This window comes from Coturnix japonica, chromosome 4, assembly GCF_054131305.1.
Source record: "Coturnix japonica strain WE chromosome 4, WE-NBRP24, whole genome shotgun sequence".
Lineage (NCBI taxonomy): Eukaryota > Metazoa > Chordata > Aves > Galliformes > Phasianidae > Coturnix > Coturnix japonica.
Genome location: NC_140666.1, coordinates 13,753,553 through 13,768,418, shown reverse-complemented (window position 1 = coordinate 13,768,418; position 14,866 = coordinate 13,753,553).

Sequence of the window (14,866 nt, the reverse complement as noted above, 5' to 3'; positions counted from 1 at the left end):
CCTCTCCATATGTGCTGGTGCCATAACTTATGTACTGCATTTCCTGTAGTCTTGATCTCACATATTAACACTGATGTACAGTACACAAAGGAAATCCACCACTTTTTGTGATTCTCTCTGTTTTCTCTGGGACTATATCTGTAATTTCTCTGGAACGTGCCCTGGAAGATTCACACACAAGAATGGAAGTCTATTCAGTTGGGTGGAGCAGCATTGTTCTGAGCAGCCTTTTCAGAACTACAGCCTGTTTATTTTGGGAAGGGGAGAGTTGTTTATTTTTCCTCCCTCTACTGTGCTTGCAATTTTCAGACAATTTGTAAACACGTGGATCTGAAAAGGGCTACTCTCACAGTTCCAGCTCATGTTGTCATTAGGGGCTGGATTCAGTAAATTACACAATCAAGGCTCTCAGACTTCCAGTAAAATGGTAGCCACTTAAGATTATTTTGTGTATTTGGATTCAGATAATAGTTACTTTTTGCTAGCTGTTTCATACAAACTCACAAGAGAACTAACCTCTGTGAACTTGAGAAACAGCAGTTTCATGCTATTCTGATCTAAAACGTTGACAAAGGCAATGCAGTCACAGACACTGGGGCTTCCTGTGAGATATTGTGGATAGTGATATGTGATTATTGGCATTCTTTGAAGCAATCAGCCTTAAACTTCTTTCAGCAAAAAAAACAGGCTTAGTGGAAATGGAACAAGAGGCTGAAACATAAAGAGGAAAAATCTCTAAGGAAGTACACTTTCTAAAGATCTTTCATGTTTACATTTCTTTTTTTTCTTACTGTGAATAGAGCCGTGTGAATGCAGTAACAGCAGGGCTCGTTTGAAACCTGTCTGAGGGAGTTCTGCGTATGCAAAGTGCACGGAATTTACCTTTTAAAGTAGGCTTGTTTCTTCAAGGTACCAAATTCCTCATACTCTTATTCAAGTCATTCCTCACAGAAACTCTCAGAAATCGTTAGGATCCTGGGCGGAGTGCTGCATATTTAGTACTGTCAGAAGTCAGATTCTCCTTGGGTTTCTCCCTGGCATTTTAGCACTGCAGGGAATTGAATTGGAGATTTTGGTCAGTAACTGCCATATGTTCTGTGCTGTTGTGATAGTTAAATGAGGTTTGGAGACTACAACAAGGAACATAGTTTCCACAGCTTAAGGAATTTCTGATGGAATTTCACTCTCCCCTCTTTGACTGCTATGGGATAATTGATCATGAGGAAATTCCTAGTTTATTACAGTGTAAGATTATACGTTGTAGGTTAAGCCAGTTGTAATGAACATCACACACTTTGGTCTGGAAATAAACACAATGTTATTTTGCCTCCGCTGAGAATGGGATTAATTTCTGCCTAGATGTTCTTTAACTCTCCAACTTGGTGTTTTCACGTACCTGGTTGCTTCTGTAGAAAAGGCTTTAATTCCATATTTTTAGGAACAATATTACATTCATCATAAGTTTGATCTTGCAGGTACTTGGCCTTTTTTTTTTCCTCTTAATTTTCCCCCTTTATTTCTTAACTTTTGTTCAGGTATCAGCTAACAAACATGGTGTTAGCTATTAAGCCGAGTCCTGCTGGTTTTTTCACTCTCTCTTACTAAAGCAGGAGAATTGACCTAGTAAGAAGCCACCCCAAGGGTCTTCTATGACAGCCCTTTCCCCAAGTGTAATGGCAGTACAGTTGCATTACCCACAGCTTGGTTCTTACAAGTGTTTCTATCATGACTGCCTGTTCTAGAGGAAGGAAGGTTGTTGGGAGCAACTTCTGACCCATGAAAATAAATCAGTCATATCACCACCCTGCTGTCCGCCTCTGCTTGTGAAGTCTTCAGGAAAAAGGATGTCACAGGGTCAGAGACCTGCCCTGGAAGGTCAGGTATAACCCATGGAGCTATAAACTGGATAACACATCTCAAAGTCAGCATGTCTGCTGTTCATTGCATTACAGACTACTGTTTCCAAAGATTGCACAACCAAATAGTTAACAGTTATGCGTGGTCAGAGCTCTGGTGCTTGTATCAGAGATTTCCCTAATATAAATAGTCTGAGGAAGATAAAAAAATGTCTCTGAGAATTGTAACAACAACTCACAATCTCATAGTTCTTTGCTGTTTTTGCTATATTCTGTGAATTCTCTGTGCTTGCCTGCCAGTTTATTTATATAATTCTTGCTGTAGACATAGAATTTTGAGCTAAATCAGTGTCCTTGTTTTGTTGTGCTTTAATTTACCTGTCACTTAACTGACTTTGCAGCTTGATATTTTATGCATCTAGTCATTTTCCAGGTTTCGCTGAGTTTGTTGCTCTAGAAATACTGCATAGGAATATCACACCCCAAATGTGTATACTTTGTGTTTTATAATCATATTATAATTTCCGGCACTTTCATAGGAAAATATTTAACTCGTCTTTAGGTTTCTATTTTCACTTGCTTTTACCCTATTTAGAAAGATTTTGCAGAATGCTTAAGATACTGTTAGAGTCTTACTTGAGCTCTGCGTGGGTCTAATATGCAGGTTAATCCTCTGTATGTTATGAGACCTCCCTCTCATCAACTTTTCAGTAACACCAGTTTTGAGGGACTTGTCAATACACAGTGCTATCCAAGGATACTTGAACAGACTGAGGAATGGGCTGACAGGAGCCTTACAAAATCAATGAACAGACTTCGTATATGGGGGTTAAGCAGCTCTGCTGAAAAGAAGCAGGGGTCATTTCTAGCAGCAAGTTGAACATCAGCCAGTAGCATATTCTAGATGTAAAGATGGCCAGCAGCAACCTGGGCTGTAGGAACAGGAGCATGGCCAATTCCCAGGCTTGCTAGAGATGCGCCTAGAGGCAGCATGCTGGAGCTGGGGGTGAGACCAATAGCTCAGCTGAAGTGCATCTACACCAATGTGCTCAGCATGGGCAACGAATAGGAGGCATTAGAAGCTGCTGCGCTGCAGAAAAGCTATGAAATAATTGCCATCAATGAAACACAGTGGAATCGCTCACAGCTGAAATGTTGCAGCTGATGGCTATAAGCTCTTCAAAAGGAATAGACAAGGAAAGAGAAGCAGTGGGATGACTCTGTATGTCAGAGAGTGTATCAGTGTTGTAGAGCTCAATGCTGGTAGCGATAAGGTTGATTCCTTATGGGTAAGGATTAGGGGAAAGGCCAACATGGCTGACATCCTTGTGGGAGTCTGTTATAGATCACCTAACCAGGATGAAGAGGTAGATGAAGCATTCAATAAGCAGCTGGCAGGAGTCACGCAATTGCTAGCTTGTGTTCTCATGGGGAAATTCAAGTTACCAGACATTTACTGAAAATTCAATTTCAGGTTCAGGGGAGACCATGTCTCTCCCTACTTGAATGGATGTTGTCACAAAATGGAGAACAGTATCTTTTCCCAGGTAACAAGCAACATGACAAAGGTAATGGCCTCATGTTGTGCCAGGGGAGGTTCAGGTTGGATATTAGGAAAAAATTATTCTCTGAAACAATGGTCAAATATTCAGAGTGCCCAAGGAAGTGGTGAAGTCACCATTCCTGGAAGTGTTCAGGAAAAGTGGAGATGTGGTGCTGAAGGACACGTTTAGTGGGCATGGTGAGGGTAGGTTGATGGTTGGACAAGATGATCTTAGAGGGTTTTTTCCAACATTAAGTTGTCTGTGATTCTATGTTTCCCTGAGGAAAATACTGCTCCACCTCTTATTCAGCAGTTGGTAGACCAGATCTGGACTGTGTGTCAAGTTTTACTCCCCACCTCAGTATACAAGAAAAACATTGATTACCCTGATTGAACTCATCAGAGGGCAGCCACATTGCTACAGGGACAGAAGCATGTGTTCTGTGTGGAGACAAAGAGCAATGGGCTTGTTGATCCTGCAGAAGGGAAGGTCTAGACCTTCCCAACAGCAGCCTTCCAACACTGTGCATTTCTTCATGGTGGTTGCTGATTGGAATATGGAGACAGTGAACAATGGCTATGACTGGATGTAAGGAAAATGTTTTTTACCACTAGGACAGTCAGTACAGCTGGACACTTAGTGGTGTTATGTGGGCTCCATCTGGAGAGGCTGAGCAATCTAGTGTGATCTCATTAGCCACACCTCCTTTGGACAGAAGTTTGGGCTAGGCACATCCTGAGTTCCCTTCCAGCCTGGATTTTCCTATTCCACTACAAAATGGAACTGTCACTTAAAAAAAAAAAAAAAAAAATTTAAAAATTGTTAATAGTTTTTAAATATTCCTAGGGAAAAAAAAAAAATCCACAAGTATTTGTTTTTACTGGAATTTAGTGTATGCATTTTTACAGCAGAAATGAATCACCTTGCAACATATCAAGAACTTCTAAGTCCACTTAAGCTCTCAAAATAAAGTGCATTTCAGTGACCAACATGTGTTGAGATGAAATGAATTATGTATACATATTTCTCTTATACTTAGTAAAATGATACTTTAGAAAAGGATGTTGAAATATTATTTTTTTTATATATACAGGCAATCTCACTGAGCTTGTTGAAACATTTATTTATCTTACTATGATATTTTGCAAATCTTTATAGGGTTTTAGAAATGCCGACATTTCAAATAAATACAGATAGTATAGACCCATGAAATACCATAGTGTCTGAGTGAAAGATGTAAAAGCAACAATAAGAGAGTCCTCCTCTGGACTCGAGGAAAAAGCTGAAGTATACCCTACAGCAGCTAGTGCAACATGCTTGTAGGAGATGATGAAGATACTCTTTACAAAATGACACTGCCCGGAAGCATGATCAGTTGCTGGAGTAAATTGAGTGATCACACAAAGCAGAGAACTGTTTCATGTCTGTGTTTATTTCTGATGTTTGTACAGTGCTGAGTTTCCACTGAGGCTCTCCCCACTAATATGCCTTTACTTGTGACTGTAAAGAAAAATATGTCCAATTTCATTTCCACAAGAGTAATAATTTGCTGGTGAAAATGACTGAGGAAGAAGTGATGATTATGTATGGTATGGAGTGTTACACAGAATAATTCTCTTCTATCTAGGATTCACATCCCCTTCTGCTTTGGAACTGAGGCTCCAAAGGTCTTGATGAATATTTTATTGAAATCATTATTCCAGGGAATCATGCCATAATAAGCAGGAAAGCAAACCAACTGCATTTTACAAGATAAAATCCTTCTGACTTATGTGGATGTTTTCTAATGATTGAAGACATTTGAAAATATTTCCATCAAAGTTAGCTATTGTACCATGTTGTTTTTAAAAGTGCATCACACAGATACACTCTGTGAGTGATATAAGTATGTGTTTCCAGCAAGAACATTTGAGAAATTTTCATATGCTCCTTTTGTCCCTAAAATTTTAAGCCAGTCTTCCATCATCCACCTTTTATCTTTTACTGCAACTCACAGACCTGAGATATGTTCACCTTGAGTGCCCTGTTCTTTCTTAACAGCCGTTGCTTAACCTTTTTTCTAGATGACAGTTCAATGTCTAATTAGCGTGGTCTTTAAAACCAAAAATATATACCTCTATCAGACATGTTATAAAATCCTTCCCACTCCCACATCACAGCTTCTGCAAGTTGCTGTCTGAAATTATTCTGTATTACTCCCTCTTCTGTATTACCATTACAGAACCTTTCTGCATGTCACAGTCACCACCTTTTTTCTTTGTTTCTTTATTATACATACAGCTTCCACAATTACATTTTCCTGTAGTTGCAGTACTAGAGATCCTTCTATTGCTGGCTTTTTTTGTGACTGGGCATCATACTTGTCTCCTGTAAGCTTCTGTAATCACTAGCTGCTTCAGAGTGTTTCATTTGCTCCCTAATTTTGTCGACCACTTTTTCAGCAATGCAGAGTGCTCATGTTTACCCTGACTTCATTAGCTCCTCAACTTCCCAATTTAGAAATCTCCAATTTGTATTATATCAAGGCTACTCGTGCTTACTGTATTCACTCTCAGCTTTTCGGCAGCATACATACCCTCTGTAATTTGGGTGACTTAATGGGAAGCTGTAGTCAGAGTGGCATTTATGCAGCCATCATTCCTTCCTTACTTTCTAGTACGTTCTTTTTCTAATTCATGTTGTCCTCACAATACCTTGAGGTATTCGACTTCGTGAGTTAGGTGGCAGAATCTGACAGTTTTGTCCAATGAAGACTTTGTGCCACTTTGTCCTCTTTTCCTAAAGGAAAAACTTCAAACTAGCAAAATCACAGCTTTCACTCTGTCACAGTCTAAAATTAGGTTTTGTTTTCTTGGTATGCCACGTATCGTAGCACAGAGCTCCAACCATTATTTGGCTTTATGCTGTTGCTGTGTTCATAGACATTTTAGAAGGGAGGCAGCAGATTTAGAAGTAAGATAAACAAAAGCTCAGACCTTGCCACAGGAGTACTGATTATTTAAACTGGACAAGGAGAGGTCATCTGTTTTAAGGTTCAAGACCTGTTCCAACTAGATTTTTGCCTATTATGGAAGTCTTGTTTTTGTTTCAAGGATGAATCAGTTGAAAAATTTCCTTGTGCAGATGCAGGAAAGGAAAATGAAGAAAAAATGAAATTCAGAGTCCTCAACTGGCCCAGGTCACTCATCTCATAAATGCAGTGTTCTGTGATTTATATATATGTATTTATATATATGTATGTATACAAACACACATATATAGTGTCTTTTCTATTTATTAGTAGCCTTTGTTTCTCTGCAATTTTACTATTTACTATATTTTTCCCTCAGATGCATTTCAGCCTCTTTTCTTTAATTTTATTGTCTCCACTAAAAGTAAAGTATATTAAGAGTTGAAATTTCAAACCCACAATAATCAAGTGGATTGGAAATTAGAGAAGAGTCAATTAATTTTCCTTTGCCCTTAGGCTGATCTCAGTTCACTAGTACAGATGAGATCGTGGTGGTTCAAATCTTGGTCCTTGTGAGTGCTGAGCCCTCTCCTCCAGGAGCTGCTGCAGCATTCAAGGAAGCAAGGTTGCTGCAGGAGCATTTCTGATGGGTTATTTCTGTTGGCTGTGCATCACTTTGGAAGCTGCTTTATTTATGCAAAATTATAAGGTTTGGTGTCAAAAACAATGAAATCTCATAACAATTACTAATGTAGACTCCGTCTTTTGATAACCTAAATGTGTTCTGTTTAGCTAGATCACTGTTAGAACTATTTGAATCCTATTTGAACAGCTGGATATTGCATCAGTGAAGCATCTGCTATTGCATTCCTGGATTGCTCTTATGCTTTCTATAGTGTGTGACATGATATGTTATTAACACTGTACCTGGGGAAATGCTGTTCTTCATGGCCAGCAGACAGCTCAGGGAAGGTTACATGCAGAGAACTATTGGGCTGCCTACAATTTAGGATTTGTGCCTACTTTGCTTCTTTCTGTGTATTTCTCTGTGCTTATTGCAGCAAGTTTTCTCATTTTTTCAGCTATCATAGTCAATTTTTTGGTCAGTCTAAAAGTTTTTGTTTGTTTGTTTTGTGATTTTTGCATTTAAATATCCTAATACATAAACATTCATAATTCTCTGTAGTAACAGTTACTTATTCATAACTCAGTGGTTGGCAAAAGTGGTCTCCTTATTGACTTGAGCAGTGATAAAGAAACCCTCAGAAACTTAAAATGTGAGAGTTCTTTTGTGTGAAAGTGCTAGTGAGAACAGAAGCAAGAGAATCCTTGTCTAATACCTGCTTTGTGCTGTTGCAAGTCAACCTAGTTTGTGTGCAGCTCTCACCTCCCGAAATATTGTTATTCTGTTACTATCCTGACTGATTCTTCTTCTTTTTCTTCCTGTGCATAATTATCTCATAGTATCCTGTGTTCTCTCTCTTTGCTCTTTCTTGCATGCAGAACATGTTTCCCACAATCTGTTCACTTCTCCCTGAGTGTCTTTCTTAAAGGAATCAGTTTACATTGACACTGAATAGACAGTAGAAGAGTCCTGCTGGGTGCCCTCGCTATAACCTGATTTCCTCCCTATTTGTTCCATGGGAAATGGTTACCTGCAGTGTTTAAACACACTTTTAGACTGCTGATTCAGAACTAAACAACTTAAAAAGCATACAGAAATGAAATTTGCAGGATCATTTGGAACATTAAGGCTTTTGCTCAAAGCATTTTTAGACAGTAGTGCTTGTAGTTATTCTCACAGAGTGGTGGAAAGTTTGAAACCAAGAAATTAAGTTCCTGGTTTTCCCAGCCATGCTTATGTGTGTGCATTAAAATTGAATTAGTTACACCTCTGTCTCCTGCCTGTTGTGTTTTGTCAATTTTCAGTATATTTTGCTTGACCAGATGGTTTCAAATATTAAATACTTCCCAGGATCTGGACATCTCCGTGGTTTTCACAGGAATTGTGGAGCTGTTGACAGTTCTGCGTCTAGCTCAAGTAGGCGAAAGTCTTTCCTCACCCAAAAGGCAAACAAATAAACAAAAAGCCCCCTACCAACTGGCATTTAGCAGCCTGTGAGGGATGATTTGGGACTTCTTTAGTTAGACCTGACAGAAAGCTCCCTAACCCAAACCATGAGTGTTGCTATTAGCCTGCAGTTAGGTTAGCAGTCACATCAGGAAGCTTATTTTGCAAACCAGGTGTGCTGTGATCTTTGAAATTCATCCTCAGTCAATTCATCCCAATATAGAACAGTGTTGACGGTGGGGGTAGAATGAATTATCTTTCTCCAGTTTATAATTTACTTCAAAATTCTGAAATATCTCAGGATGGGAGTTACACTATAAATACAAAATATCATGTGCTCCTATAAATCTTACCTACTGTAGCTGTGTTATCCGCAGAAACCGCAGACAAATATCAAAGATCATTAGCCAGCCATAAAAGGATTAGAGATGTGTCACTTTGGCAGGGTAAATAGGTCACGAGTGCTAATTCAGAAGTGGTGAGCTCTTCCCTGGATTTGTGTTATTTAATGAACTGGCATAATTGCTTTATTAATGGCATCAGGATTATGTTCCTTATGCAAGTGGTAAATATTCTTCAGGAGTGACTCCTACCCAGCCTAGTTGTTGAATGAGTTATACCCACATTACTGAGATACAGTAATGTGAACAGTCCTTCCAGCTCTGATACATCCTATTTAAATACTCATAAGTACAACACAAGTCAGAGTCAGAGTGGATCCAAAAGCAAACTGACAGAGAGGAGAAATGGATTTGCAACACTCTCTTTAATGCTGAAAAACAGATATTTGCCTGGACGTGTGCTTGACCTGTTTCTTCAGCTGAAGAGCAACTGGTGCTCTATCCAATAGGGTATTCCTGCTCTATTTCAGCAGGGCTATTTATCAAAACTGATGGGCTCTGTAATCCACTTAGTTTTCAGCATCCTGACATTTTAGAACCTTCCACTCATTCTCATTGCTTATTTGTCACTCATTCAGGACTTTGGTCCTGCTCCTTATAGCCTTTCAGTGTTCAGCTACTGTAAGATTTCCTTTTGTGGTTCACCAAGATTTCTATGCTTTTTTGAAAACACTTGTAAAGTCAACACAGAACTGACTGGAACCAGGAAGAGCGAGCCCATCTGCCTTTTACTTTGCAACAAATACCTCCCAGCAGGTCTTATTAACTTGAGCTTAATGTCACTGCTATGTGGCTTTTCTCTGCTCACAAGCAGTGAGCTCGCATCCCTCTCCAAAGGCTCTGCAGACATATCTAACTATGACTGCATGGGGGCATTTAGCCTTACAGATCTGGAGCTCTGTGGTGTCATTTGGCACAGCTTTTCTTCCCCATGAAGGTTTCCAGCTCTAATTAGAACTGCATGTACTTGTGCTTGTGACTGTACAGCAGAATGGGAAAATAGGGGAAGAAAACAAAGATCACAGAAAAATATCATCCTTGCTCCTTTCTCTTTATTTTAATCCATAAAATTGTCATTGTTTTCAGAGGCTTCGCCATATTTTGGTACTATTATACTTACACCATCTTTCAGAAAATTGAATTTGCAGAGTTTTTGATAGACCTGAAAGCACCCACAGAGGGAATGGGCTTGTGCATCTGTTCTCTACTGTACAGTTTCCAAATGGCAGGAAGTTCTTTACCTGCAGAAGCTTCTATTTCACGTAAACGTGACAATAAACAAACACTACATCTCAAATAGTGAATAGTAGTGTAAATGTCTCAAGTATTCTGTGCAGACGTTACATCTATGACAGCTATTGTATGTTATGAAGCCTGAATATTTGTCTTGCATTTGTCAGAAGCAGATTTGCAGCTGATGTATAGTTCAATCTGTGCACCTTCATCACACAGAGAAACTTCATTTAGGACTTTTTGGATATACAAGCATTCATGGGGAAAATGCGCTGTTATTGTAATATATTACAGAAATAACTGCATTGTCAAGCTATCATTGTTCACCTATAACAAAAGGATTTTGAAGAATTGAGGATGAATTCCAAATAAGAAGAACCAGCTGAATATTAGAAAAAAAAAATTCTTCCTATTTTTCTGTTTGTTAAGATGTTAAAAATAGGGTTCTCTCACTGCAAATTACTGGAATATTCTTTTAAAAAGGTCTACAGAAATGTGCGAATAGTATCCTGTTTGAGTTAAGCTGGGCATCTAAACTAGTATAGCTAGCAGATGCACCTGAATACTCCTAGAGACTCATCTGAGTTTGCTATACTTGGCTTGGAGTTCATGTAACAGTCTCATGGTGCTGCTGTTTACAGGCCTGGGTCATTGGTGGCTCATTAAGCTGATGTAGCAGTATCCAAATGACAGAAAATTGTGACTCTTGAACTTTGTAAAGTGATCCAAGATTGCTGCTGGGATAATAAATCTTTCTAAAAAGGGAAAGAGGAGAGGAGAGGAGAGGAGAGGAGAGGAGAGGAGAGGAGAGGAGAGGAGAGGAGAGGAGAGGAGAGGAGAGGAGAGGAGAGGAGAGGAGAGGAGAGGAGAGGAGAGGAGAGGAGAGGAGAGGAGAGGAGAGGAGAGGAGAGACACAAGCAGGATATGAAACAGGCCTTACAATTAAATTTGTGTTTGTGTCAAATTTAGGAGAAATGGAAATGAGCACTTTACATCTATATTATTAAAGAGTTTCCTCGAAAGTGGAAAATTACCATCCTTTGGAAGTCAGCACACAGCTGAGTCCAGCCCTGTCTCAACCTAACACTATTAAACTGCTTCAGATCCGTGTCCTGGGGGATGCTGGGGCTAGCACAAGTTTTACATGAACCAGTCCCAACAGTTTCCCTTTGAGCATGCCAAAAGTACACAGTGTGTACAGATGAAATGCGAGGACTAAACTTTGAAAGTAACAAATGTGAATAAATAAAATAAAGCCTAGCACCAAACATAAATAAAATAATAGACAAAAATAAGTAAAAATAGACTTCAAAAATGTGTCAAATAATACTCTGGTGTTATGCAGTTATCCAGGGATCTAACACATTTTGACAGAATGTATCAGTCTGTGTATGCAAAGGAAAACATTTTATTAAAACAAAATATATCAGTTTTTAAAACACGCTGTGTATTCTGTTCCCTGAACAACCCTCTGAGAAAGATGTTCATTGAATTTCCGTGCAACTTGATGAATGATTGGAGCTAACAAAGCAGAAATACAATTTTCAACAGGTTAGGCTTAGTTTGATCAACGGTGCTCTCCAGTACATCGCTCCTATAACAATGCATCTATCTCCATGCGTCAAACAAATGCAGATTTGTATATTAGGGAAGGAAGTGCTGTATGGTGGGTTTAATGAAGTATTGTACTGATAATTCTACATGTAGATTGATTTATTTATTTTTTCCGTATGAATGTCAGAGAATAAACTCAGCAAAATGCCCATTATAGAGATAGATTTTAGGCTTTTGAACAGACCCCAAGACATGTCTTCATCTTCATTGAGGAAAACGGTGTCAGTTATCACAGAGAGGAGCATCCCACCTTGTCAGGCGTTGACAAGGCATGCTGCTGCTTCAGCATGTTTATCTCAACAGGTTGTCTGTGTGTAATGCATACACTTCTCTCACTTCTGTGAATATGGCTATAAAAGACAATATGGAATTTTTAAAGTTATTCTCTGCCATGTGTTCTTCTTGCTGTTCTTAGACCTCTCCATGAATATGTTCGCACTGATTCTTATGCCTTTGCTGACTCTGATCTTGACTCAAAATATCAACTACTCAGAATATTAGAACTCCTAATTCTATCTATCTAGTTTTGTTTCCAAATGTGCCAGCCATGGACATGGATGTCATTTGAGATGCCATGCCAACTAGACAGCACAAGCCACCATATTTAATTGGATTTTAACCTGTGCAGAAACTTCATACAAAAGAAATAGTAACTGGAGATTGTGAAATACTGTAGAGTAGATTCTTGAACTATAAGTACATTCCTCTGCTGGTTTTAGTACCAAAACATTGTTAACTTTGATTTGAAGTATTGTGACTATTCTCTGAAGAGAAGGGGACTACATACCTGAACAATAACCCATTCTCAGATGAGAAAGAGCAGCCGAGCAAGTTCAAGAAATATCTTGAGTTCATTCAAACCTTTTGTTGCTGCAGTCAGTGCTGTGTAGTGGAAACACGATTTTAGAACAGAATTGTTGTTAGACAATTCTAGTGATGAATCTGTTCAGAATTCTTTGTTCTGCTGCAAAACAGGAGTGATTGATTGCAAGTGGACGAGACTGTGACTATTCCTCATAAATACTAAAATACACTTCTGTGTGTTCAAGTAAATGGCTCATGCAGGACTGTTTATATCAGTGCAGTTCAGATCTTTTTCTCTAAATAAACTATCATATTTATAAACATGAAAAACAGTCTTACAAACAAAAGGTGTAAAGAGAAGTACGCAAAAACTTGCGTTCATGTTTGACCTTTAGAACTTCTCTTATTTTGTGATCTGAATGATTCTCTCTTCACATCTTGGTCAATGTAACAGGGTCTGCAGCAGTTGGTATAAATGCATTTCCCTAGTGTTAATTGTGTTGTATAAAATAAGTTCTGGCAATGTGGTGACTAGTTAATTGAACTATATAACCCTTGCTGGAATTTGTGACTCCAAGCCACTGAACAATATAATTCATCTCAGACTTTTTATTAAAGTCTTCAGTAAAATTGTAAGGCTGTAACGGTATATTAGAATGCAGAGAGTGCTGTGTGTAACCAAGAAAGCCACCTCTCCAGTGGGCCTTTAATAAAATAAACGTTTTCTGATTGTGCGGTGCTTATTTTTAGCTTATTCCTGTTTCAGCTCAGAAATATTGCATGTAGAACAATTCCTGAAGCTGTAAAGCAGAAGAGAAGGAGGAATAGAAGGGATAAAGGTCATGAAGAGATTTAAATGTTAAAGTAAGAATTTTGAAATCAACATGATTGTTGCATAGCGGGACATTGTGATCAGTAGGGTATAGTGGAAATACTGAATTTACAAAGAATATACTGCCAAACAGCATGCTCCTGAACCATTTGTTATTTCCTAATTAAAGCTTGTGAAAGGGCAGTTTATAGACAATTATAATAAGCTCAGTGTGGGAGATGTCAGGGTGTAAATCAGACTCTGCAGCAGTAGAGCTTTAAACATCTCTAATGACAAGTGGTGGTAGGTAGATGATACAAAAAGACTGTTTTGACAACATGATTGATTGAGTTCTTGAAATATATAAGCAAACACTTTTGTGTGTGAATTCAGCAGGAAACCAAAATTGCATACTGTACAGCATAGAAGGATGGGGGGGGGGGGACGTTTGTGGCAAAGAAAGTTTAAAGCCTTTCTTGAAAATAAAAAGTCATCCTTAAGCAATCAAGTGATTGCTAGTGAAGTCAGGATTTTTCTTAAAAATAATAAAGCAGTGATATTTAAAATGTGCACTTTGCATCTTAATTGTCACTGTACCCCTCTTGCTTGGTGTAAAGGTAACAGCTTTGGCACAGAACCTACTTGTTCTGCAGCACATAGAAATGTGCTTCAATACACCTGTTTTAGCACATGTGTTTCCTCAGGCGTCTGTTACTCTGTGTATCTGTTCTTTCTCTGCTGTCCAAGCCTAATCTCTCTCTTTGCTAAGCCAAATGAGAACTGCAGGTGGCTATGTCTTTCTGGGGAGAGTGGAACCTTAAGAGATCACTGCAGAGTTATCAGTATTACCTGTTCATATCTAACTTTTTTTACATTAATGCATACAGGTAAGACTTTCAGATGAATCCTCTTTTGACCAGCCTGTGTTTTCCAGTTGATTAAAATGGAAGCACAAATAGGTCAATGTTAAGTGCTTTTTCTCATTCTGTGGAGACATGCTCAGGTACAATTTGTGGCAAGCTGCTTAGTTCAGCACGAGGCTCCGAAATGTCACTGGGGACAGAGAGATAAGAGCAGGGCAGTTTAGATCACTTCCACTTTCATTTTGGCCTCTGAAAGATTTGAGAAGCAGACACATCAAGAATGATCATGTTCTCTACACCCATCTTTCTCTTTGCATAAAGTATCTGTATAATTACTGAGGTAGTCCCCGTCAGCTGCTCCTATAATACCTATTTTGTCTTTATCCCACAAATATTCCAGAAACCATAACAGATCCCCGCTTTCCCATCCTTGCTGTGTAAATCACTGGAATAGTTTGTGACATCCAACACAAGTCATTGCATGGAGCAACAAAGAATACGTGTTGCTACTCCTGCTCATGGCGGTTGTAATATTAATAAATACAATTTCTGTGGTATCCAAAAGATGATATCTGGCTGTGGGATGCAAGAGCCTGTGTCTGATGTATCAGATACAAGGCAGTAAGAAATTCCTTGTCAGATATTATGTGTGCGATACTGTGGTTTGTATTTTTTATTCTGCCTTATCTGTCTTATCCACATGTTCTTTTCCTTACCCA